General features: G+C 48.3%; 1 protein-coding gene across 1 annotated transcript in view; it reads right to left on the bottom strand.

Moving 5' to 3' along the window:
• The window catches only part of LOC147666698 (uncharacterized), a 271,906-nt gene that overhangs the window by 113,141 nt on the left and 134,810 nt on the right, over positions 1–23,955 (bottom strand). The gene's annotated exons all lie outside the window — the stretch shown is intronic.

Below are 23,955 nucleotides of genomic sequence, written 5' to 3'. Positions count from 1 at the left end.
GGTACTGTAACGTACTCTAACCTAGATGCAATACTCAAATTTGTCTATAGGTGACAAGAGCCGGAAAGAAAAAATAGAACGTTCACAGACACCCAGTGAAGTCTTGAAAGAATTCAACGGAAAAGCCCAACAAGGAAACCAGTGCCATACAAGCACCTCAATACGAACCATCTAATAAAGATCAGAAATTAACACACGCAAATTAGGTGTTAATGTAAAAGGGGTAAAAAAGATGGACACAAACATGCATACGGATGTTGTGCACCCACTAGTGTCCACAAATTGAATCGGAAACCACAACTCGGATTAATCCTCCCAGTAGTCAAAGTTCCCAATCTAGAAGGTTATCGGGAATGTACCCAGATTGTTTTATCTTCCAAATTTACTACAAGAAAAAAAATCACACATATTATCAGTGATATGGCCTAAATCTATACAGTAACTTCGCAATCAATTCCTATCCTTGAGGAAGCATCACTATACATTACCTTCAAATTAATGAAGTTTCCTTCCACAAATGAAATCACTCCCAGCCACACGCTTTGGTTTGTACCCAAATTTTCATAAAATCACAAATGCTACAATAAAACACACCGCGTTTCATTATTGCGGCTAAATCAGTAAAGAGGCTCAACTGGCAATCATTATTATGGAAACGGGCACCAACTATCATTACCTCAAAATGATGAAGTTGAATTCCAGAATACACAGTCAAATTCAGTTCATGGCTTTATATTTGATTAGACTGTCAAGTGCTCACTATGATAGGTGAGGCATCCATGGCTGTAAAAAAGTAAGTATAACGAAATGCTATAAAATTTCGCTGATTGTAAACTGTCACCTTAACCTGGATGTCAAAATGGTCGAAACATTTACACCAGTATGCCCACATTACATCATCCCAACTATTTCAAGACATATCCCCAACCGTTTAGGACAGACCATCATACCATGACAATATTCCTAATTAATGTATTATTTTCTATACTTTAACTGCACACATACTAAGCTATGTCCATTTTGCAAGAACGCCCACTGCGCATCATCACGAAAGCCCCATTTCCTGCAAAAGGGCTTTGTAAGGAAAAGTAAAGAAACAACAAACTAAAATAAAATAAAATGAAATAAGCCCGCCATAACTAAAGCGTTCTCATACCCATTTCTAGTTAGCCAGCGTACACATATAAGTCAGCACCGGTACAACATGGCCTCGCCTGAGCTAAATACCTCACTGCTTCATTCAGCATACTAGCGCAATTATCATCTTTCCTCCCGCTGCCAGCAGCAATACGTATTACGGGCATTCACTCACTTTTTCCATTACGATAAAAGTCACTCCATAAACAGTCCTCAGAGGACATGGTATCTTTGAACCCACCGTCAAACTGAAAGATTAAGGAAAAACATCAGGAATCACATGGCTCTTTAAGCCAACCATGTGGTTCTTCGTCACTACGTATTCAGGTCATGTTCGCATTCAATAACATACGTCAATTTGTGATATCACGCAAATTTATTGTAGTTTCACGTGGCCAACATCACAAGTCCTAGTGTCATCTAGCGCATCACATATAAAGATAGTAGTTGTCAAAACATCATGCCAAGACCGCCTCAACTGAAACTCCTTAAGATACTAATTTAAAATGAAAGAATACGTTTTTTCAATTCAAACGTTTTATTCATTACGCATGATTCATTTCACGCAGTTCCGTACCTGCCAATACTAATTCCACATATCACCATACTGCTCATATAAACTACACATATCACCGTCTCTACTGTTACTAAGCATGTTCTTTAACCAAGACGTTGAAGCCTCCCGATCTTACGGTGCATCCAAACACATCTAGAGTTAGCTCGTACACAACAGAATTACGTGCACGGTATTAATTTAGGGTGTACTTGTCGATAGCCTATACTCCCTTGCTACCAGAGACGCATGCCCAGATACTCTATTTAGCGGGTTCTAGGTCATTTTATTCCGAGGTTTTCACAAACTTGCTAACATGGCTATATCACTATATAAAATACTGTCTATTTAAAATTGACAGATAGTAGGAGACGAAGAAAAAAGTAAGAAGTAAGTAAGACCACCCTTGTGTGAGTACTAAAAGGAATATTCCCAAGTATTAAAAAATCTGGTTGTGGTTATACCAATAAATACTTCATTTCCACAACTTTCGTGATATCAGAATCAGATTTTGTAATTACACATCACAACATACGTGATAATAAACTTAATACTGTTACGCATTTAACCCTTTTCACTACAACACCACATTCGGTGCATATATTAAAACAGAATTAGGTCCTGATTTACTTTTGGTCATCTCTTAAATCGACATGATAGTTTAAAAGCAAAACAAATGTACAACGCATAATGAAGGAGGAAAAAGGGGGAAATACCTCCTAACTCATATTCCAACTCATAAATTTAACAGACCAGTTTGGGAATGTTACTTAATCTAACAGAAGGGTAAGCAGATAATCTTCAATAACAAATAGACTCCAGTGAACATACACAAGTACATGGTTAGTATAAACAGATTGCCGTCTACCTAGATTTTCACAATACTTGTATGGCCAATTTGAGTCATATCAGTACGAGGCACTCATCACACCAGATAATGCATTTCTTTGTATGAGTTTAATCCAGATGTCACTGCCCTTAATTTACATATCCAAAGTGCCTCCAGCTGTCTCAGGTGTAATTCTCTGTTTTCACCTCTCCTATCGAGAGGGACATAAACAATCGCATGAAACTTAAAGTTGACTTTTGGGATGCTAGAGTTACAGATGTGGGCCCCTAGGGCATTGGTACTGTCATTCTTTGAACAGGCTATTCGACGTTCTTGGATACGCACGAGCAATTGTCTCACTGTGCTTCCAACATATATTTTTGAACAGTTGCACACAATTACATAAATCACATATGTGGATTGACAATTTATAAATTGTTTCACCTCATGTGTATATCTGCGATTGTATGTAAAGCACAAGGTTTTATTTATGCCCATGTGGCACACATTGCAATTTCCACAGATAAAAAAGTCCCTTGAACGTCTAAGCCATGTACCCACGGCAATGGGTCTTATTGTCGTATAGCTTGGACATAATACCTCCCTCAAGGTTCCAGATCTTTTACAAGTGATTGTAGGTGTATCACACATCAGGGAACCTACACCTGGAGCTCCTTTAAGAATGTTCCAATGTCTCTGTAATATTTTGAAAAGATCTTGATTCAGCTGTGAATGTGTAGTGATGAATGCCAAGGGTTCTTTGTTAGGGACTGCCTTATTGGTTTTTACTTTGAGTGTGTCTGTTCTCTTGACACGTCTAACCCGTCTCAATGCTTGGTTAGGATCTTGATCGCTGTAGCCTCTATTTTTAAGGCGTTGCAGGGATCCTTGCACTTGTTTTTAAACTTGTATGTCATCACTACAGTTTCTACGAACCCAGATCAAAAAGGTATGGCACGTTTGGTACTGACTGAATGGGCACTATCAAAATGCAACATACTATTCACAACAGTTTCTTTTCTGTACATAGTGCTTTGCCGTTTCCCATGCTCAACATATAATTCCAAGTCCAAAAATTGAATTTTGGTTTTTGACCTATTTAAAGTGAAACATACATTGAATGGATTTTGATTCGAATATTAAAAATATTGTTGATTTCAGAACCTGTCTAGATCATAAAAATATCATCTATGTAATGCCCCCAAAAAAGGACATCCTTTGTCCAGGTTCCTGCATGATGAGACCAAACTTAGATTTTCTCGAACCATCCCATTGTGGAAAATGGCAATGTATATGTACATAAGCGGCGTTCATTTGTGTTCACCATACCCCTCGCTGTAAGCAGAACGAATACCACGAAACACTGACCGCATCATCCCGCCAGCATAGACCCATGCACTCACGCACACGACAGCCATTTTAGGTACCATGGCCTCTCTGCCCGTTTGTTAAACTCCCGGCACCCCTCCCGCGCGCATTGAACACCCCCGCTCTCTCTCGTGCATAGACCATAAAACCCTCTCCCTCCGCGTGACCCTGCTCTAGAAGTAACACTCCTGCTTGACCCACACCCCCCATTTCCTCCCAGGAACACCCTTCCCTCTGCTGACGAACCCCCCCCCCCCCAGCTGCACCTGGCCTCTCGACCCGGTCCCAAGTCATAAGACCAAGCCTCGTGGATGTATACCCCCCCTTTTTTGCCCAGCATAACAAAACCGTGATACACCAACCGAAGTGCCCGATCTCATCGCCTGCCTAACCTTTGATCTGATCAACCCCTCCTGCCCTCGTGTCCTGTAGGAATGTCCAGCTGAGAGATCACAATCTCTTGTTACATACGGGAGGGGGGGATGACATCCGAGCGACTGGTATGGGAATAGGCCTGAAGCTGGGATTCCAAACATGCCTTTACCTACTTCAAAGTGTCTTTATTGCAATAAGGAATGTTTGTGCATCATAAACCTGTGTATAAAAGACGAAACCTCAGAGAAACTTGTTAGAGCACCTCCCGAAGACACTATGTGCGTGTCCGAAATGACAGGCTCTCCTCATGAGAAATAAAACTCTGTTCTTGTGTTCCTGCTTCCAGCGCCCGTCTCTTTATTTGGTAACTGTTCAAGATGGGAACTAAGAGGCGTTTTGTGCCAGCAGCCTGGGCATCGGTTGTAATCTGGGCTGATTTTCCTCAATTGGCGTCCCAACGCGGGGCCCATCAGTGACATAAGGTCCGGTAAGAGAGGTCCAGACGATGGGGTGAACATCTAAACGATTGGAGTATACCTGCCTTGAGAGGGCCCTCGTCCGGCAGCCGATTGAATGAACTTCACCGATTCCGAACGGACCTCTCTCAAGTGACCTACTGTCCTGACTGGAATCCCACAGGAATGCTGCGGTAAAAACATGGAGTAAGAGAACGATCGGGCGCTGGAAAGGGAAGGCAAAGAACTGACCACACGGTCGGGTCCGGGTAAGGTTAAGTAGGACGTCTTTACGTCGGATTGGTAGGATGGCTTTATCCATCTGATTGATTGATTGATTGTTTGTATTGAAACCGGTATTTAAATACTGGTATTGTTCATTGATTGGTTCATTTAGCCTTGGTTGCTACTTGAAGTATTGGTTCTCTTTGAGACATTCTCTGTTTGCAAACAGCGACGAATAGGAACGTTCCTCTCTCTTTGCAGATAGCGAAGGATAGGTAATGCAGACTTTTGTCCCCCATTGTAATCCGTCATGCCTGTTTCTCTCCCCACTGATTGATTGATTGTCTGGACATTTTTTATTGTTCAAGGAATAGTTCGTTCGAGGCATTCTCTGTTTGCAAATAACGTAGAATAGAAATATTCTGTCTAATCTTTGCAAGTAGGGAAGGGTAGGTAATGCGGACCTTTGTCCCCCGTTGTAATCTGTCGTGCCTATCTACTCCCCACTGATTGGTAAACTAGTTCCACCCGGACCATTTATTAGAGGTAGATCATCTGGCTCAACCGGAGGGCACCCCTAATAACAAGCATTGGAAATGCAATAGGTCTCGCACCATTAGAGTTAGTGCTTTTAGAATTGTTTATGGTTTTTTTTTGTAAATCTTTAGCATTTTTGTTTCCTGTAGCCAATGCTAAAGAATTACAAATAAAAAAAGCCATAAACAATTCTAAAAGCTCTAACTCAAATGCTCCGAGACCTATTGCACTGTGTGAGGGTGAGGGGTTGAGGGTGAGGGGTTGAGGGTGAGTGAGGGTGAGGGTGGGTGAGGGTGAGGGTGGGTGAGTGAGTGAGGGTGAGTGAGGGGTTGAGGGTGAGTGAGAGTGAGGGTGAGTGAGGGTGAGTGAGAGTGAGGGTGAGTGAGGGTGAGTGAGGGTGAGTGAGGGTGAGTGAGGGTGGGTTAGGGTGAGGGGTTGAGGGTGGGTGAGGGTGAGGGGTTGAGGGTGAGTGAGGATGAGTGAGGGTGAGTGAGGGGTTGAGGGTGAGTGAGGGTGAGTGAGGGTGAGTGAGGGTGAGTGAGGGTGAGTGAGGGGTTGAGGGTGAGTGAGGGTGAGTGAGGGTGAGTGAGGGTGAGTGAGGGTGAGTGAGGGTGAGTGAGGGTGAGGGGGTGAGGGTGAGGGGGTGAGGGTGAGGGGGTGAGGGTGAGTGAGGGTGAGGGGTTGAGGGTGCCTACTGTTATATGTTACATATTTATTATGTGTACATCCTGCTAGAAAGTGCTCTATTGTATTTTTGTGGGGAGCTACATATTAATGTCAATAAATAAAGATAAGTAGCAGAATTCTCAATATACTTTCATCAAGCTGCAAAGGTAACGAGAAGAAAAAACAGCAAATCCGCATAGTGCAAGCAGTCATAAATAATAAAGCCCCCATCATAGAACACCCTTCATTCCTACATGTCGTATGAAGCGAAGATAATGAGAGGGCCACCCGTCACGGCAAGAAGCAAAAAAACCGACAGAATGAACTTGCCTAAAAGTCAGCTTGCCAACGTAAGACTTACCGAGATAAGACTGTTGCGGTTAGCTGGAGCGCTGGTGCACGTAACAGCAACAGAGAGCCGGGCAGGAAACCGCAATGGTATTGGGTTTGTTTAAATAACGCGGCGAGCCTAGAGAAACCGGAACACCTGCGTCAATTGGAGGGGGCGTGCCCATTGCGGGTCATATAGTTCGCTCTTTTCATAGCGGCCATATTGTGGCGATAGTCATTATGTCCAAACCTAATTATTGTTAGGATATTTTAAAGATCAAAAGCGTAAGATGGGCATAATTTTCATCTATGCCCAATATGCAATGATGCCAAAAGAAGTCTCAGTAATTATCAGCGCAATGACGAAAAAGGTTGCACCTTCTATAAATAAAGCCCATAGGTTGCATATGCGGCGCGAGCGACTAACAAAAGATACATTGCATCAGGGAGCACTGTGTGTTAGGAGGGCATTGCTGTGGGGAGGGGGGAGGAGAAATGCGACATGGGGCTACGTTTTTTATCTGGACGATAAACACAAATTTGATATTGTGCTCTACTTTAGTGCTACGCGCTTTCCAAAATGTGTTGGTGACCCCAAACAAAGATCTATATTGTTTCACAAATTTAAAAATATTTGCAAGTTGGCCAAGTTTATGTCCATTTTGTGTTCCTTCTCTATCCCTTTTTAGAAAAGAAAGATACATTAGAGACTATTTGGTATATAATTCATTAGGTTTATGGCCATCAGAAGTTTAAACAGAATCATCTATGACTTTCGCTGAGCTTCTGGGAACTCAAACATTTAGAGTATGAACAGTAAGTAGAGTGGGGTTGGGGAAGCTACATTGTACTTCAAAAAATGTTCTGATCTGTGCAATGCAACTGGTGCTATGTGAAGTGCTCTGTTACCCGATACAGAGTCAAGTTTGCGCTATATAAAACTCAGTAAAAAAAAAACAAAAAAAAAAACTATGTAGAAATGCTGCTGGCTTTTTTTTTCTTCTGTAAAATTATGAATATGTAAATGTGGTTAGTGCAGATCCTGAGTTGCTGAATGTTTGCACAGAACGAACATCCTATTTGCGTTCTTTATATCTGTGTTCGAAATGTCGCTCGGGCTGCTTGTCTTGGGAGGGAGGCTGCATCTGTTATGACAGGTAATAATTGGAATTCCTGCAGCTTGCATTGCTTTTGCCAGGGTCAGATGATTGGCAATTATCAAGGAGCAGCTGGACTGCGCACCTGTCTCACGTTATTGAATGCAGCGCTAATCTTCCTGGCAAAGGACAGCGACCCTGTCGCTCATAACGAGAGACGGCACCCAAGACTATATTTGAATTTAGAGGAAGACACAACGCCTACCTGAGAGAATATTTTAATTTAGAGGAAGAGTTAAGGCGGACCTGACAGAATATTTGAATTTAGAGGAAGATAGAATGCGTACATGAGAGAATATTTACATGTATAGGGAGGCTGAGGACACAACGTGTGCGGCAAACCTGCGACATGGCGGGAAGGGGGCGTAGCGGGGGAGAGGGTGTGTGTGTTGTTAGGAGGGCATTGCGTGACTGGGCAGGCGGGCCAGAGGTGGGCTTCTGTGTGTTAGGAGGGCATTGCTGTGGGGAGGGGGGAGGAGAAATGCGACATGGCGGGGAGGGGGCGGAGCGGGGGAGAGGGTGTGTGTGTTGTTAGGAGGGCATTGCGTGACTGGGCAGGCGGGCCGGAGGTGGGCTTCTGTGTGTTAGGAGGGCATTGCTGTGGGGAGGGGGGAGGAGAAATGCGACATGGCGGGGAGGGGGCGGAGCGGGGGAGAGGGTGTGTGTGTTGTTAGGAGGGCATTGCTGTGGGGAGGGGGGAGGAGAAATGCAACATGGCGGGGAGGGGGCGGAGCGGGGGAGAGGGTGTTAAGCAGCAGGGTACAGACGGCTGAGGGAACAGACGGCGGGCAGGGGAGGGGGCGGAGCGGGGAGGGGGTGTGAAAGCAGCAGGGGCCTGGAGTGCGGCTGAGGGAACTGATGTGCACGCGCTTTTAAGCTCAATGCGCATGCGCATTGAGCTTAAAAGTCACGGGCACTGCAAGGAATCGCCACGATTCCTTGCAAGTTGGGGAAAGAGTGGATAAGTCCCAATACTCTCGCTTGCTCGATGCGCATGCGCATCGACAGGCGAGACCTAAAAAGGACATATGTAAAAATACGAAGTAACCACCGTATCCTGTTAACAGAAACTTTAGCATGAAACACGCTAGAAGGGGGCGTGGCTTGGATGCCGAGGAGGTAGGCAGCGTGAGCCCGGAGCTCCGTGCCCGATCCCGGAAAATATCCTGAAAATTCGTTCGAACCCCGAGATAACCGATACTATCCGGTACTGGACGGTACTGCGGAGGGTCCGGGGCCCACGGAGGACGACACCGAGCCTTCCCACAGCAGTATTTCGACTTTGAAAGCTGAACCCAGGCGAGAAGTCGCGGACCCCAAAATGGCGGCGAGGGCATGAGATCGCTTGCGACGGAGACGTCTGCCCGGAGACCCACTGAGGACTGCTCCCGGACACACTAGAGGTGTTGGTGGCCGCATCGCGCCTCTCCCCAGGAGCCGAATGGTCTTTGGGCGCGCCCTTGGGCGGTGGTTGAGGACTGCCTCCTGATTGGGGCGACAACGGTGCGACAGTGATCCGGAGACGAGTGCCCCGGACCTCTGGCGCATCTGGCGCCGGCGGGACTGCGACCGCTCGGTGCTTCCTGCTTCTTGGTGACATATCTGGGCCTGAGAACCCAGCCGGAGGACGGTGCCCGGCGACGCTCGGAGGGCGGCCAAGAACACACTCGAGGACCACCGCCCATCCCGGCCCAGATGGGGAAACCGAAGGGGAAGGGAGATGGCGCAACCGACACTGAGGCGGCGGAAGGAGCGGAGAGAGACCAAGCGGCATTACAGCGGATGCAGGATCGTATCCTGGAAGCCATCGCCACCACAAAGGACGCCCTGCAGCAGGATATAGCTCAGGTGGCGACGGGCTTGGGCCTCCTGAAGGCCGACCACGACAAACTTAAAGATAGGGTGAAATCCGTGGAGATCACGGTTAAGGACTTAGCCCCGGGCCAGGCAACGATGAAGGCCCAGATGGCCGACGTGATGGACCGCCTGAAGGTGCTGGAAAGGAGGGCCGAGGACGCAGAAAATAGGAACAGGCGCAACAACGTACGCCTAGTGGGCCTGCCGGAGAAAATTGAGGGCGACGACATGGTGGGCTACTTGGATAACTGGCTGCGGACGGAGGTGGCACCAGAAGGCCTGTCCCCCTTCTTCTCCCTGGAACGGGCACATAGAGTTCCGGCGCGTCCGCCAGCCTTGGGCCTTCCTCCTCGCCCGGTGGTGTTCAAGTTGCTCCATTACCGGGACAGAGACTGGCTTTTACAGAGGGCGAGAGAGGCAGGGCCCTTTCAGGTGGACAACAACAGAGTCACCATGTTCGCAGACTATACATTTGAGACGCAGCGACTCCGGGCAAACTTCCTGTCCCTCAAGCGGGAGCTCCGCCAGGAAGGCATCAAGTACTCCCTGTTGTTTCCTGCCAAGCTGAGAGTGGTGGTGGATGAGAAGTCTCTATTCTTCACGACCTCCGCGGACGCATGGGACTGGTGGGACACTTATAAAGCGGGAACGGACGGTGCTAAGGCCAGGGAGGAAGAGGCTAAGGTGGCGAGGCCGATCAGGCAGTCCCAACGGATCAGGAGGAACCGCAAGAGAACAGGGAAACCATCGATGTCGCAGACGGAGGCGGAGAGGCAGGCGGCCCTACAGGCGGTGGTGGACTTATCTAGAACCGCCAGGACTCAGTCTGGGAAGGGTACAGAATCGGAGGACCCGGGCACGGGCTCAGAGACAGGACAATCGGAATTTGGTGGAGCCCGGGGCCCTATTGTGACGCCGCAGACTTCGGGAGAGATACTGGAGGCATGTTGAACTGATCAGGCGGAATGGACTCGCTGGTTGGACACTGGGGCACTGGGCCCGCAGCAGTGGAACGATATTGATTGAGGTTTTTGGGGAGCTGTAATGTGGGGGTTGTGGGGTGGAGCGCGCGGGGCTGATTTGTCTGAGGTCTTATAGCATTGAGCCGCGCCTTACTGGCCCCTAAGGTCATCGCAGTGGGGACTGCGATTATTACCACCTTTCCCTGAGGGGTGGTCGGGAGTGTTGGTTTGGATGGGGGTACTTCCAGTTGCGGGGGGGCCTGTCCTGGGGGGGTGGGAGTTACGAGCAGTTGGGGTTGCTCAGGGGGTTGTAGTTGCTGGGGGGGTTCGGCTTCCTGTTTGGAGAGGGTGGGTGGGGGGGCCCGTGGTCGCGGGACTTATGCGAACATTGCTCTTTGCTGTATGGGCCGGTTGTGTAGGGGGGAATGGCTAGTACTGGGGCATTGAAATGTGTGACCTGGAATGTGCGGGGTATGCAGTCCATGACGCGCAGACATAAGGTTCAGGCGTACCTCAAGCGTAGGGGGGTTCATATAGCGTTCCTGCAGGAGACGCATCTAAATAAGCAGGAAGGGGCGGCTCTGCAAAGGCGCTGGAGGGGGCAGTTATTCTACACGACATTTTCAGCATTCGCAAGGGGGGCATTGATTTGGATACGGGCGGGGGTCCCCTTCCAAGTCTCGAAGACATCGATAGACCCTGAGGGCAGGTATGTGGCGGTGGAAGGGAGGCTGAGAGGCAGGATGATCTCTCTCTGTAATGTGTATGCTCCCAATGTAGACCTGCCCGCTTTCTTGTCTAACATCTCGGGCAAATTGGCGGGATATTTGGCAGGGCCGGTCCTCTTGGGGGGGGACTTCAACTCAGTTGAGGATGTGCTACTAGATAGGTCCCATCCCCCGCTGCGCGCGTCCCCAGTGCATAGGATCGCCAAGCGTAGGTTAGAGTGGCAGGAGAGCTGGGCCCTCACGGATGCATGGAGGACGTTGCACCCCACCACTAGGGACTACTCCTTTCACTCGCACCTGCATGATTTGCATGTGAGGCTGGATGCGTTTCTTTGTTCGGAATGTGTGCTCCCCGCGGTGAGAGGGGCGGAATACTTGGCCAGGACGATATCGGACCACAACCCCTTGTTGATGTCTCTGGAATGGATGGTGACTGTTAACTGCGTGCCAACATGGCGCCTGCAACCTGACACCCTGGACGACTTGTTGTTCAGGGAGGCCCTGAGTGAACGTATTGAGAGGTATTTTGAGGAGAACAGTGGCTCGGCCTCCACGAGGGCGGTTGAATGGGATGCTTTCAAGGTGGTGGTGCGGGGACACTGTATTGGACACACGGCAGGGGCACGGAAGACTCTGTTGGATGACTTAGATAAGGCTGAGACACGGCTGAGGGATCTCGAGAAGAGGCGCCCGAATCACCCTGAACTGCAGGAGGGGCTTAGCGGGGCACGGGAGGGGCTGGCGGTAGAGCTAGAGCGGCTGCGTAGCTTCGACCATAAGGCGTACGTGACGAGGGCGCATGCGGAAGGTGATAAGGCGGGGGCGTTGTTGGCTTGGCTTGCTAATCCTATCCGGGGGGGAGGGCCGATCATGAGAATCCAGGAGCCAGGGGAGGAGCCCTGCCACTCCCAACCCGGGATCCTGAACAAGTTTCGTGCTTACTATGAGGGGCTCTATCTGAGTGGTGATACGGGAGGGACGGAGGAGCTTGAGGAGTTCTTGGACGGGCTACAATTGCCACGAGTGGAGGACTCGGAGGCGGAAGAGTTAGGGCGGCCCATCTCCCTCGGAGAAATAGGCTGTGCTGTAAAACAGATGGCTAGAAACAAGACCCCGGGCCTTGACGGTCTACCGATCGAATTTTATGGCAAATATCTAGAGCACCTTGCTCCGCGGCTGCGCGAGGTATATAATGAGGCGCAGGAGAAGGGCCGACTCCCGGGCTCTATGTGCGAGGCCCTTATGATCCCGCTCTTGAAGCCGGGCAGAGAGGGTGCGGCGCTGTCCTCGTATCGTCCGTTGTCTATGTTGACGACGGACTACAAGATCCTCAGTAAAATTTTGGCCAACAGATTGCTAGTGCACATGACGGGTCTGGTTCACGGTGATCAGTGCGGTTTCATACCGACACGCAACACCACTCATAACATCCGTAGACTCACGAGACTGATGGGTGCGGACTGGCCAGACTCCGTCTCCCCATTTGTCCTGTCCATTGATATTGAGAAGGCATTTGACAGCCTTGAATGGGGATACCTGTATGAGGTGATGCGTCGCTTCGGGTTGGGAGACGGATATATACAATGGACCAAGGTCCTCTACACTGAGGCGGTGGCGAGGGTCCGGGTGGGCGCACTGATCTCGAGACAATACCCGATTAGGCGTGGAACTAGACAGGGTTGTTCCCTATCCCCGCTACTGTTTGCATTGGCAATGGAACCCTTTGCTGCGGTAGCCAGACTGGGCCGCCACTACGCAGGTTTGTCTTTTAGGGGGAGGCCACACCTCATCTCCCTGTACGCAGATGACTTGTTGATGTTTTTGGCCGACGCGGGCACCGAACTTCAGGGGGCGCGGAGGCTACTGGAGCAGTTCGGTAGGTTGTCGGGCCTGAGGGTCAACTGGCCTAAATCCTGTCTGTTTCCCCTGAGGCCGGGGGAACCGTGCCCACTCACTGCTCAGGAACTCCGGTGGGAGCCGCGCTGCCTACATTATCTGGGGGTCTATGTTTACCACGCCCCGTCCGACCTGCTGGATGGCAACATCACTCGCTGTATTAACGCCCTGCGTGGATCCATGGACTTCTGGGCGACTCTGCCGCTCTCCCTGGCTGGTAGAATCTCCCTGCTTAAAATGATAGCCCTGCCCAGGCTTTTGTATTATTTTAGGACGCTGCCGGTATGGGTCTCGAGCTCTGTTTTCAAACGCCTGAGGTCACTGATCATAGCGTTCCTATGGGGCACGGGTAGGAGGCGCATAGCGCTCGACACGCTGTTGCGCCCCAAAGATGAGGGTGGTATGGCAGTGCCGGACTTCGAAGGATATTACCTAGCCGCGCAGCTGCAGACTTTTACTCAGGAGGTGGCAAGAGTATATAGAGGCCCCGAGGACGCGAGAGATGAAGGCACCCCGCGACACGTTCTGGCCTATATTACGCTGCACCAGAGACTCCGAGTGGGAGACCTGACGGTCGAGGAGCAGACATTCCGGCTATGCTGGGACCGGGCCCGTAAGCGGGCGGGTGCCCGCCTTATGTATGCCCCCGAAATACCGCTGGGAATGGTCACTGCCCTCCCACATGGAGGTGACTGGTCACGCTTGCTAGGGTGGGAGGAGGCGGGAATACACATGCTGGGTGACCTCTACGAAGATGGGGTGTTGCTGCCGTTTCGGGACCTGCAGGAGAGATTTGACCTACCGAAGGGTGACTACCTGCTGCACGCGGCAGTCACGGGCGCCATGCGAGCCCACTGGGGGGAAGGGCTGCAGGAACCGGGCACCTCGATGGCTTGCCAGTACGCCATGATGGCGGCGGGAACCTTTAAGGCCGTCACGTGCCTGTACTCGAGGATGCAGCGGGAGGCCTTGCAACCTTTGGCAGCCTTGAAGGCCAAGTGGGAGCTGGACCTCCAGGTGGAGATACCAGACACGGCCTGGGGCCAACTGCTGGGGCGGGCACGGAAGAGCTCGAGGAATGCCAGGTTCCAATTGATCCACTTTTATGTTATTCACAGGGCATACCTCACGCCCGGGAAAATCCAACAGTATTTTGGGGTGACCGACGCTGCTTGCCCCAGATGTAATACAGCGGGGGTGGATCTGTGTCATATGCTGTGGGATTGCCCCTCTTTGGGCGACTATTGGCAGGAAGTTGGGCGGGCCCTTAACGGCGCGACGGATAGGGATATCCAGTTTACTAAAGCAGTTGGCATCCTTCATTGGTTCCCACACACACCTAGAAATAAGATGTCTAGTAAGTTTATAGATTTAGGGCTTATCTTGGCCAAGCGGGAGATCACACGAAATTGGAAGTCCAGAGTGGGGCCCACGTATAAAAGATGGTATGGGGAGTGTCTGAGATGGGCCGCGTGTGAAAGTACCCTGCGATACCAGATGGCCTGGAGGTCGAATGACGAGAAAGCACTGGAAAGGGCGACTGCATGGGAGGTGATGGTGCAGGCGCTCCGGGATGTGGACGATGAGGGGCGGGATGGTGAGAGCGAACTAGATGGAGCAGACCCTAACACTACACAGGAGAACACACCTTAGCGAATGACTACTTCCTCCTGCATCACACCGGGCACTATTACATGGTTACTCAAGCGCAGCGCGACCACGGGGGGAGGACGGGTAGGAAGCTAGTTTGGAGGGATGTTGGGGTACCGAAATTTGGGGAGGGGGAGGGGCGTAAATCACAAAAGCATTCCAGGGTTATGTGCACGATGAAGCGGTCGGACATTGTAAAAAGTACGAGACCAAGACAGAGATGAAGACGCCCGCATCACGGGCGAGGTGATCCCCCCGGGCAGAGACTGAATATCTCAAATTAAGTCTGTACATGCTATATTATTTTTGCTGAATATGTTGTCTGTACATTTATATTGGTGATGCAATAAAAATGACGTTAAAAAAAAAAAAAAAAATGAAACACGCTAGAAAAGGAAGAAAAAAGGAAATAAGAAAGCAAAATCAGTAGGCCACTGATGAGTTTTCGACTTCGCTAAGAAATAAGAAATGTTAGAAATAGCCCGCAATAAGAAACATGAAAGTGGTGAGAAAAGCCAAGCGTGACATCACGACAGCCACGAGGTAGCTAGGCTCCGCCACCCCTTACTGCTCCAAACATGTCTGTCCCACCGCCCGCCACGCCCAATAACGGTAACATGAGAAAGATACAAGTCAGTAGATACCTACCCCCATTCCGGAAGCTCCCGAAGTGCAACAGGCCCACGGTTACGCCCATCCGGAAGATGAGGCCTCGACACGTGCAGGGCGGAGCCCGGCTAACCGCCATCAGCCGGAGAGGCCGTGGGGCGGATGGCCCGGGATGTAATGGTCCTCCCATTCCCTTCTTCTGCCGCCTTGCAGGCCACGGGGGGGGGGGGATGTCTTGCATATGCCTCCGACCCCCCCCCCTCTCTTATCGCCTGGTCCGGACATCACGGATATCAACGCCAGGTGTCGGCGTGGGGTGCGCTGGGAGGGAGAGGCGGCGCGAATGAGCCTCTCCCACCCCCCCAGGTGGGGGCCCCTCAGCTGCACCCCCAACGCTCCACTCACCCAACAAAAGGTCTCGTCCACTATTGCGAGGCAATGATGCTCCGCTCACCCAGCGGGGGTCTCGTCCACTGTTGCGGTGCAGCGGCGCTTCTGAGTTCAGCTAGAAAATGAGTCCTGCGTCCAGAAACTTTCTCCTAGACTTTGAAGATTCTATAAGAGCCACGGGGGCCCCCGACCCCCGCAGACACCCCCGATGGGGAATGACTGCCATGATTACCCACGGAACGACCACGACGTAGCCGCGGGACGTCGGCGCGCTCATGCCGGCGCTGGCCTCAGTCTTGAAATGACCAAAATCCTGCAAGACTACCAACTTGATCAGTTCCGGTGGGACACCAGTATGACCCGGTAGGAGAGATTGTTGCCCCCCACCCCACTTTGACTGATGGTTCATGTCGCCAGTCCCCTCTGCTACCCTTCGACGAAAACTTTTGGACTGCCGAAAGAGGTTCCGGTCCAACCACGAGTTGGTGGAGACATTTTGACCTTACTTGGACCTGCCTGACCTCACCCGAAATGGCGCCGATACAAATGAAACTCTCAACTCCTTGTTGCGCCCCGATTGCTCAGCCTTGATATCATGAGATATGTATGCAGTTTTTAGCACATGGCGGGAGAAGATGGGTACTGATTATATGTTCGGACAATGAATTGATATGAGATGGGTACTGATTATATGTTCGGACAATGAATTGATATGGGATGGGTACTGATTATGTGAGCGGACAATGAATTGATATAGGATGGGTCCTGATTGAACATTCGGAAAATGAATTGATGTTAAGTTTTGACGCATCATGATTATTGAAAGTTCGAATTTCAACACTTATGATACTTGCTCACAATGAAGTTTCGATATGATTTTATTGCACTTGTCGCACTTTTATTATGAAATCAACGACCACCGACTCCGTTAGGTTTTCCACTAATAAATATCCCCTCATGTACAGTTCCAGACCGCTCTGTGGCTGGCCCACGGGGTTGTAGGCCCGTATTTGTGCACCAACATTTTTATTAAAGGTTTTTTGAAAAAGCAAACGTAGTTGTAACGCGTAGATTGGTAAGTTTCGAATAAATGGCCACTGTTTCCGATATAAGTAAAATACAGGTGAAATGAAGCAGCTCGATTAGTTAAGGGTTAAAAAGTATAGTACGCAGAAACATTGCAAATATGAATGGTCCAGGTTTGTTGTATGTGTTTTTTCATTTTTGTACAGCATAAAGCAATCGATAAAGATCCTGGTATTTAGCCTCTACTTTATATGCTACATGTATCAGGGAAGTTGTTTTAAAATGCCCCTAGGCCACCCCGAAGGAATGCCACCTGGCCCCCCTAGTACGAACGAAAACGACCCCGTACCACTGTAGGTTATCCCTCTTCCTCAAAGGAGAGCACGAGCTCACCCCCACTTTACACCGACTGCCCTTTGTTTTGACCCTCCCCTGCACACGATCCGTAATGCCACACTTGGGCGACCTATGCTACCCACAGGCCTCTGATAATTATCTCTCCCACACTACCGGTCCCCCCCCATGGGCTTAAACGCCGAGATGGTAGGGACTGCATCCCGTGGAGATAGGCCGAGTATGTAGTAAGTAAAAGCCTTTTCGGGTTTATGCGCGCTGATGTGTTTTAAAACGCTGCCCCCGCCCCTTCTTTTTCCCTCTTTCTGCAGGTCACTTCGGAACGTCGATTAAAGTACGGAAAAGTGGTGATTTAACGGCCGATGGGATGGGAAAAAGGGTTTGAATATGGTACCTATACACGACGAGCAAACAATGACTATGTCTCTCTCTGAACCCAGCGCTTGGGAGGGCAGCCTGAAGCAGAAACTTGACGGGTTATTACAGGATGACAAAATATGACTTTGCTTGGCACCCCGAATAATGCAACCAAGAATGACGTGCACCAATAAGTAAATTCCTACGTTTAACTAAATAGGGAAAGTTTAAGGAATATTCCGAGGTGAGGTTTACCCAAGTACCCTCCGTCTGGAGGACTAGGAAGATTGCCAATGTTTAAGATTTATCACCTCCTTCTCGCACCCTCATAGACATGAAACTCAAAGCTGCCCCATTGTTCTCCCGACTGACACCCACCGTTGCCTCAGCCTGGAAACCCATTCGCTAAAAATGATTCGAAGATCCCACCTGAGTATTAGCCCGACCAGGTTAGTTCCCGACCAATTGGCAAAGGTGTAAGTATTTGCAACCAAAGCCACCAGCAAAGGCAGCCGACGATAAGAAAGAAGAAAAAGGTAAAAAGAGCTCAGTCCCCAGATGGCCTTAGGATACTAAGGATGCGCAGCATGCAGGAAGAGATCATTTTGGCCAACAACTGTTCTATGTTTTTGTCTTGGATTTTTGTATATAATACATGTACTGTCTCCCTCGCCTGAGTTTGTGTGTACGTAATGTATGGATCTACGTCGTCCCTCTGCCTGTGTTTCCATATTACTTGACCCCTGCTGTTCTGTGTTGTGTGCGCACTAAATGGCCTATTATTGTACACGTCTCTCTCTCTCTCTCTCTCTCTCTCTCTCTCTCTCTCCCTCTCTCTCTCTCCATGTCGTACGTGTACCGAATGGTTCGTTTAGAGTGCGGACGACTCTCTCTCTGAGGGTCCCCCTGTTCCCTCTTCCCTTGTGTGGTAACGTTGTGCCCCACCGGCACAAGCCTAATTGGATCTCTTCGAACACAAAGGTGTTCGGCAAAATTGACAGGAACTAAAACGATTGTAACTTGCCATATTACTACCTCTCCTTTCTGCAAAACGATGGAACCCGAGTTGGTAATGAACGAAAGGACAGGTAAGACGACTGATGTCCCCTAATCTGGCCTTTTATAGGGGGACTATATGTCAATGGCCTTCTGTTATTCAGTTCGTTAGAAACGCAATCCCCAATGCCCAGATTGCCCCACCCCTCTGCACTCAAGTGCGGATGTCCAAAGCGTCCTCGCTTCTCCCGATTGACCCCAGCTCCATATCAGCTGTCCCCGAAGTATAACTGATGACCCTGATTAACCGTCGCTCTCCGAGAAAAGCATGTTTACCCCCCCCCCCCTCTCATGATGATAACACTCCCCCCTGTTTGCAAGAGTTAGCCGACCCCAAAGGGAAATGTAAGACTGTCAGTACTTGGGTTAAAAAGGCGAGTCTCTACCTAAGGACTCGATTTCGAGTTTGATAGAATACACTGTCGATGGGAGTCTGACTTCTCTCCACATACGTCACGAATGAACGCCAAATAGGCTTACGAATTCAGTGGGAATGCCCTCCTACATACTCCATAGTGATGACTTCTGACTGTGACCGATGAACCTATCCCCCAACTACTTAGGATTGGGGGCGGAATTGAGATGTATAAATGTCTTCTCCTGCCAGTTTTCTAAAACTTGTTTTGTACCTATTCAAAGATACACAAGCACCGGAGGAGAGGGGCTGGACGTGACGCACAGCCTGGCCACAGATCATGAAGCACGTGTGACCTCGACCAAAGGTGGAATCGCAGAGCAACGAGACGCGGGACGAGGCACCACTCTCAAACTCGGAAGATGAAAGGATGAAGGGCTGCCTTGAAGCCCTTGATTTGCTGACCCACTCGTGCCTGAAGTCCCCGTCCCTTTGAGCCCGACTGATGGGCCTGCCTGCTTGTTATCCTTTGCTCCCTTGGTCCCTTGGTGTGTTCAAAGATCTGATCCCACTCCGCCCTCTCTTCCCTCGATTATCCAACAACACCACCTTTTTCCGCATGAATTTTGATTCAGAAAAGAAGAACATTTATGTAGAATAGGGTTTTGCTACGGAAGAAGAAAGAAATGCAGGTGCCCAGCATGAGGCGCCCCTAAGAAGATTAGTTAGGAAACAGGACTGTGGTCTAACAGCAGAGGACAGATCGCACCCTGCAATGCGTAAGGTTGGATCCGAGCTGGACCTATAGCTCCACCGCCGGTGCTCAACAGCGCCAACGGAAGAAGACGGACTACTAGAGCCTACCAGTGATGGCTCGCTTCTAAAAAGACACTGTGACGAAGACACCCCCTTTTTCTCCCTTTGACTGATTGCTTGTATTGAACTAAAATCCTCTCTCAAACCACTTTGTATTGCTTCCAACATGTTTTATCGGTCACTTTTTACTGTACGTTGATACCACCGGAGAGAAAGTCAGAACATGATTCTATAATGTGTCGGAACTTTTTCTTGATTGACCCCGACTGAGTATTATACCGATCTCTAGGCTTGTATGTATAACCCAGCAAATGTAAAACTCATATGTACTGTATCTCGTCTATTGCATTGACTATACATGGTTATACGCAATCCGCCAGTATTTACAAACGCTATTTCATTGACCACACATGGCTATATGTACACCCCGTCAGTTGGGGTAAAACACGGAAATGAACTAACTTATGTTAAAAAGCGGCGACTGTGGAAAATGGCAATGTATATGTACATAAGCGGCGTTCATTTGTGTTCACCATACCCCTCGCTGTAAGCAGAACGAATACCACGAAACACTGACCGCATCATCCCGCCAGCATAGACCCATGCACTCACGCACACGACAGCCATTTTAGGTACCATGGCCTCTCTGCCCGTTTGTTAAACTCCCGGCACCCCTCCCGCGCGCATTGAACACCCCCGCTCTCTCTCGTGCATAGACCATAAAACCCTCTCCCTCCGCGTGACCCTGCTCTAGAAGTAACACTCCTGCTTGACCCACACCCCCCATTTCCTCCCAGGAACACCCTTCCCTCTGCTGACGAACCCCCCCCCCAGCTGCACCTGGCCTCTCGACCCGGTCCCAAGTCATAAGACCAAGCCTCGTGGATGTATACCCCCCTTTTTTGCCCAGCATAACAAAACCGTGATACACCAACCAAAGTGCCCGATCTCATCGCCTGCCTAACCTTTGATCTGATCAACCCCTCCTGCCCTTGTGTCCTGTAGGAATGTCCAGCTGAGAGATCACAATCTCTTGTTACATACGGGAGGGGGGGATGACATCCGAGCGACTGGTATGGGAATAGGCCTGAAGCTGGGATTCCAAACATGCCTTTGCCTACTTCAAAGTGTCTTTATTGCAATAAGGAATGTTTGTGCATCATAAACCTGTGTATAAAAGACGAAACCTCAGAGAAACTTGTTAGAGCACCTCCCGAAGACACTATGTGCGTGTCCGAAATGACAGGCTCTCCTCATGAGAAATAAAACTCTGTTCTTGTGTTCCTGCTTCCAGCGCCCGTCTCTTTATTTGGTAACTGTTCAAGATGGGAACTAAGAGGCGTCTTGTGCCAGCAGCCTGGGCATCGGTTGTAATCTGGGCTGATTTTCCTCACCATGAATAAATTCGCATAGGAAGGCACGAATTTTGATCCCATCGCTGTACCCTGCTGTTGATGGTACCAGTCTGGATTAAATAGAAATAAATTGTTACTTAAAATTAAGTCAATCATTTCTAAAATCATGCCATTGTATTCCAAGAAACTTGCTCTTCTGGTCGATAAGAAGTGGTCCATTGCCATCTGACCAAACTCCTTCTTAATGCATGTATAGAGAGACTCGACATCCATGGTCACCAACCACATTGTGTCATCCCACTGTGCATCATCTATCTTATTCAGTATATCCATTGTATCCTGAATATAGGATGGAAGGTTAAGCACCAAAGGTTTGAGGAATGAGTCCACAAACTCGGACAAATGCTCAGTTAGAGATCCGTTCCAGATAGTATTGGGTGACCTGGAGGAAATTTCTCCTTTTTATGTACCTTCGGCAGGAGATACAGACAGGCAAACCTAGCAGGTGAAATCTCAAGGTATTCGGATTCTGATAAGAGCCCTGTTTCTTTCCAATGCGCTAGACACATATTAATCATCATCATCGCTTCAGAACAAGGGTTGCCCTCACCTTCCTATAACAATCTTCATTACTGAGTTGTCTGATAGCCGCTTGTTCATAATCGGATCTATGCATAAGGACAACGTTCCCTCCCTTGTCAGCCTTACAGATGACAAGGGAGGGATCGCTACTAAGACCATATAGCGCTCTATGTTCAGCAGCAGTTACATTTTCCATATTCCACCTACTTCTACCTTCCACTGATTTGTCCTCCAATCTATGCAGATCATCAGTTACTAGTTTATGAAACAAGTCAAAGCTGGTTAAGTGTGGTCCTTGTGGTGTAAAATTACTTTTGGGGCATAAGCCACTATCTAAGGTGAGATCTTGATGTATGTCTAACTCCTGGGCAATACCCTATAGTGAGGTTTCCATATCGCCTTCTAATGACAACAACAGAGAAACTTGTTTTAGATGTTCAACTGACACATCCGGAACATCAGCCATACCTGCAGCTATTGAAGGCATCTGTGATTGGTTTAAATGAAAATGACATTTTAACACACAACCGCTTTTAGATCAACTGGAGTTGTTTAATTTGTCCTTTTCTTTGTACTTCACATGTCTCCACACAACACGATTCAGGCAGATTGTTTGAGGATGACATAAGTGACTGGTGCATGTTTCACTTTATTTTACCATAACATTTAAGAAACTTGCCAATGTGGCAATCAAAGCAGAGTACAATTCAAGGTACACACAATAACTGAATGTTTATTGTATTTTGCGGCATTTTCTACGTACAAAGTTTGATTGATAATATAATTTCAACATCAAAATGTGTCAATATCAAATATATATCATAAAAACAGAACAATTGATGTTAATAAATAAGTACAACACCAATAATTCAATAGATAGACAATAGTACATTAAAAATAATACAATTTGCTAAATACCTAGACAAACAATCTCCACACACAACAATTCTCTAAGATTTAGCTAACAGTTTTTGCCTAATAGATTGTGCCGCTTAAAAGAATTTCGATACAGGTATAGAATCGCTTTTGCACATCCTAAGGGCTTGTATTGGATTTATCAGGCCCTGTACAGGCGTAAGGGGACAATCCAGCTGCTTCTGAGTATAGCATATTTTTGGCTGAAAAACAAATATACCTCTCTCTTGTCCAGGAAAATACAATAAAAGCATTGCAAATGCCTGGGCTTAACAGAATCCCACGTTGCAGTATTAGCAGCAATTGAAAGGGTCCCATATAGTGCAAAAACAATGAACTGGCGCACCGGACAAATATAATAAAAAAAATCCCCGGCTTTAGGCTCAGATTTATGCAATAAAAGGCGCCTTGTAAGGCTGCTCATGCAGATAGAAAATTAAAATTTTTCATAGCCAGTTGGGCAGAAAATCTGGATTTTATTAAAGGTTTTGATGAAGCACGGTACATCCAGTTAGAGTGGAGCATGGCTGCCGCTCGGAGCACCAGTACCATTATCTGGAGATCAGCAAATTATTGGCACAGTACTATACCTCATGAAGATCGCAACCATGGTAACAGGCCAGTTAACAGCACTGGATGACCCGCAGCACAAGGAGAAGGAACAGGAAGCATTCGGTGGACTGGAAGCAGAGGGGAGCCTAGGAACTAGGGGCCAGATGTACGACCAGTTTTTGGGTTTGCGACCCGTTTGCGCACCAAAAACCAACATGGCCATGCACAAAAACTATTTTGCGAGATGCAAAAAAATTGCGACTCACATAATAGTGTTTTGCGACTCGCTATTAGGAAGGGGCATTCCTTTCCTAATAGCCAGTCTCTAGCCGTTTAAGAGAAAGCTGCTGCTTGCATTCACGTGCACTTTTGTTACATGTAAAACGAGTTTCAGCTATTGGTATTATAAATGACAATGCCTTGTATTTATCTTTTAAAAACAAAAACAAATAAAGGCATTGTTATTTGCAATGTCAATAGCTAAAACTCACGTAAATGCGAGACCTATTTCATTGCAAATGCTTTTTATTAATTGTATTCATTGAATGTGTCTTGCACATGCTTGAAAGAAATCGTACCAAATACATCATCTTGAACCTGTGGTTTTTGCCAGTGCTTGTTCATACTGCATTAAAATTAGCATATCTCTGTATACCATATGTTGCTATGTATAAGTTAACAAACATATACAGTGCAAATGCATCGCACGATCTTGTATATAAACCTGTATGTATGGAATAAATTGCACGTGTGTATGTATGGATTTGAAGTACCCTTCTGAGTGTGCAGGGGCCGTATGAATGAATGTGCAGACTTGCATAATACACTCCAGTTGTGTGCATGTGTAAATGCACTCCGTGGAT

This window comes from Lissotriton vulgaris, unplaced genomic scaffold (assembly GCF_964263255.1).
Source record: "Lissotriton vulgaris unplaced genomic scaffold, aLisVul1.2 SCAFFOLD_784, whole genome shotgun sequence".
Classification (NCBI taxonomy): Eukaryota; Metazoa; Chordata; class Amphibia; order Caudata; family Salamandridae; genus Lissotriton; species Lissotriton vulgaris.
The sequence above is the reverse complement of the archived record's forward strand: the minus strand, read 5'-3'. Positions and strand labels throughout refer to the sequence as shown.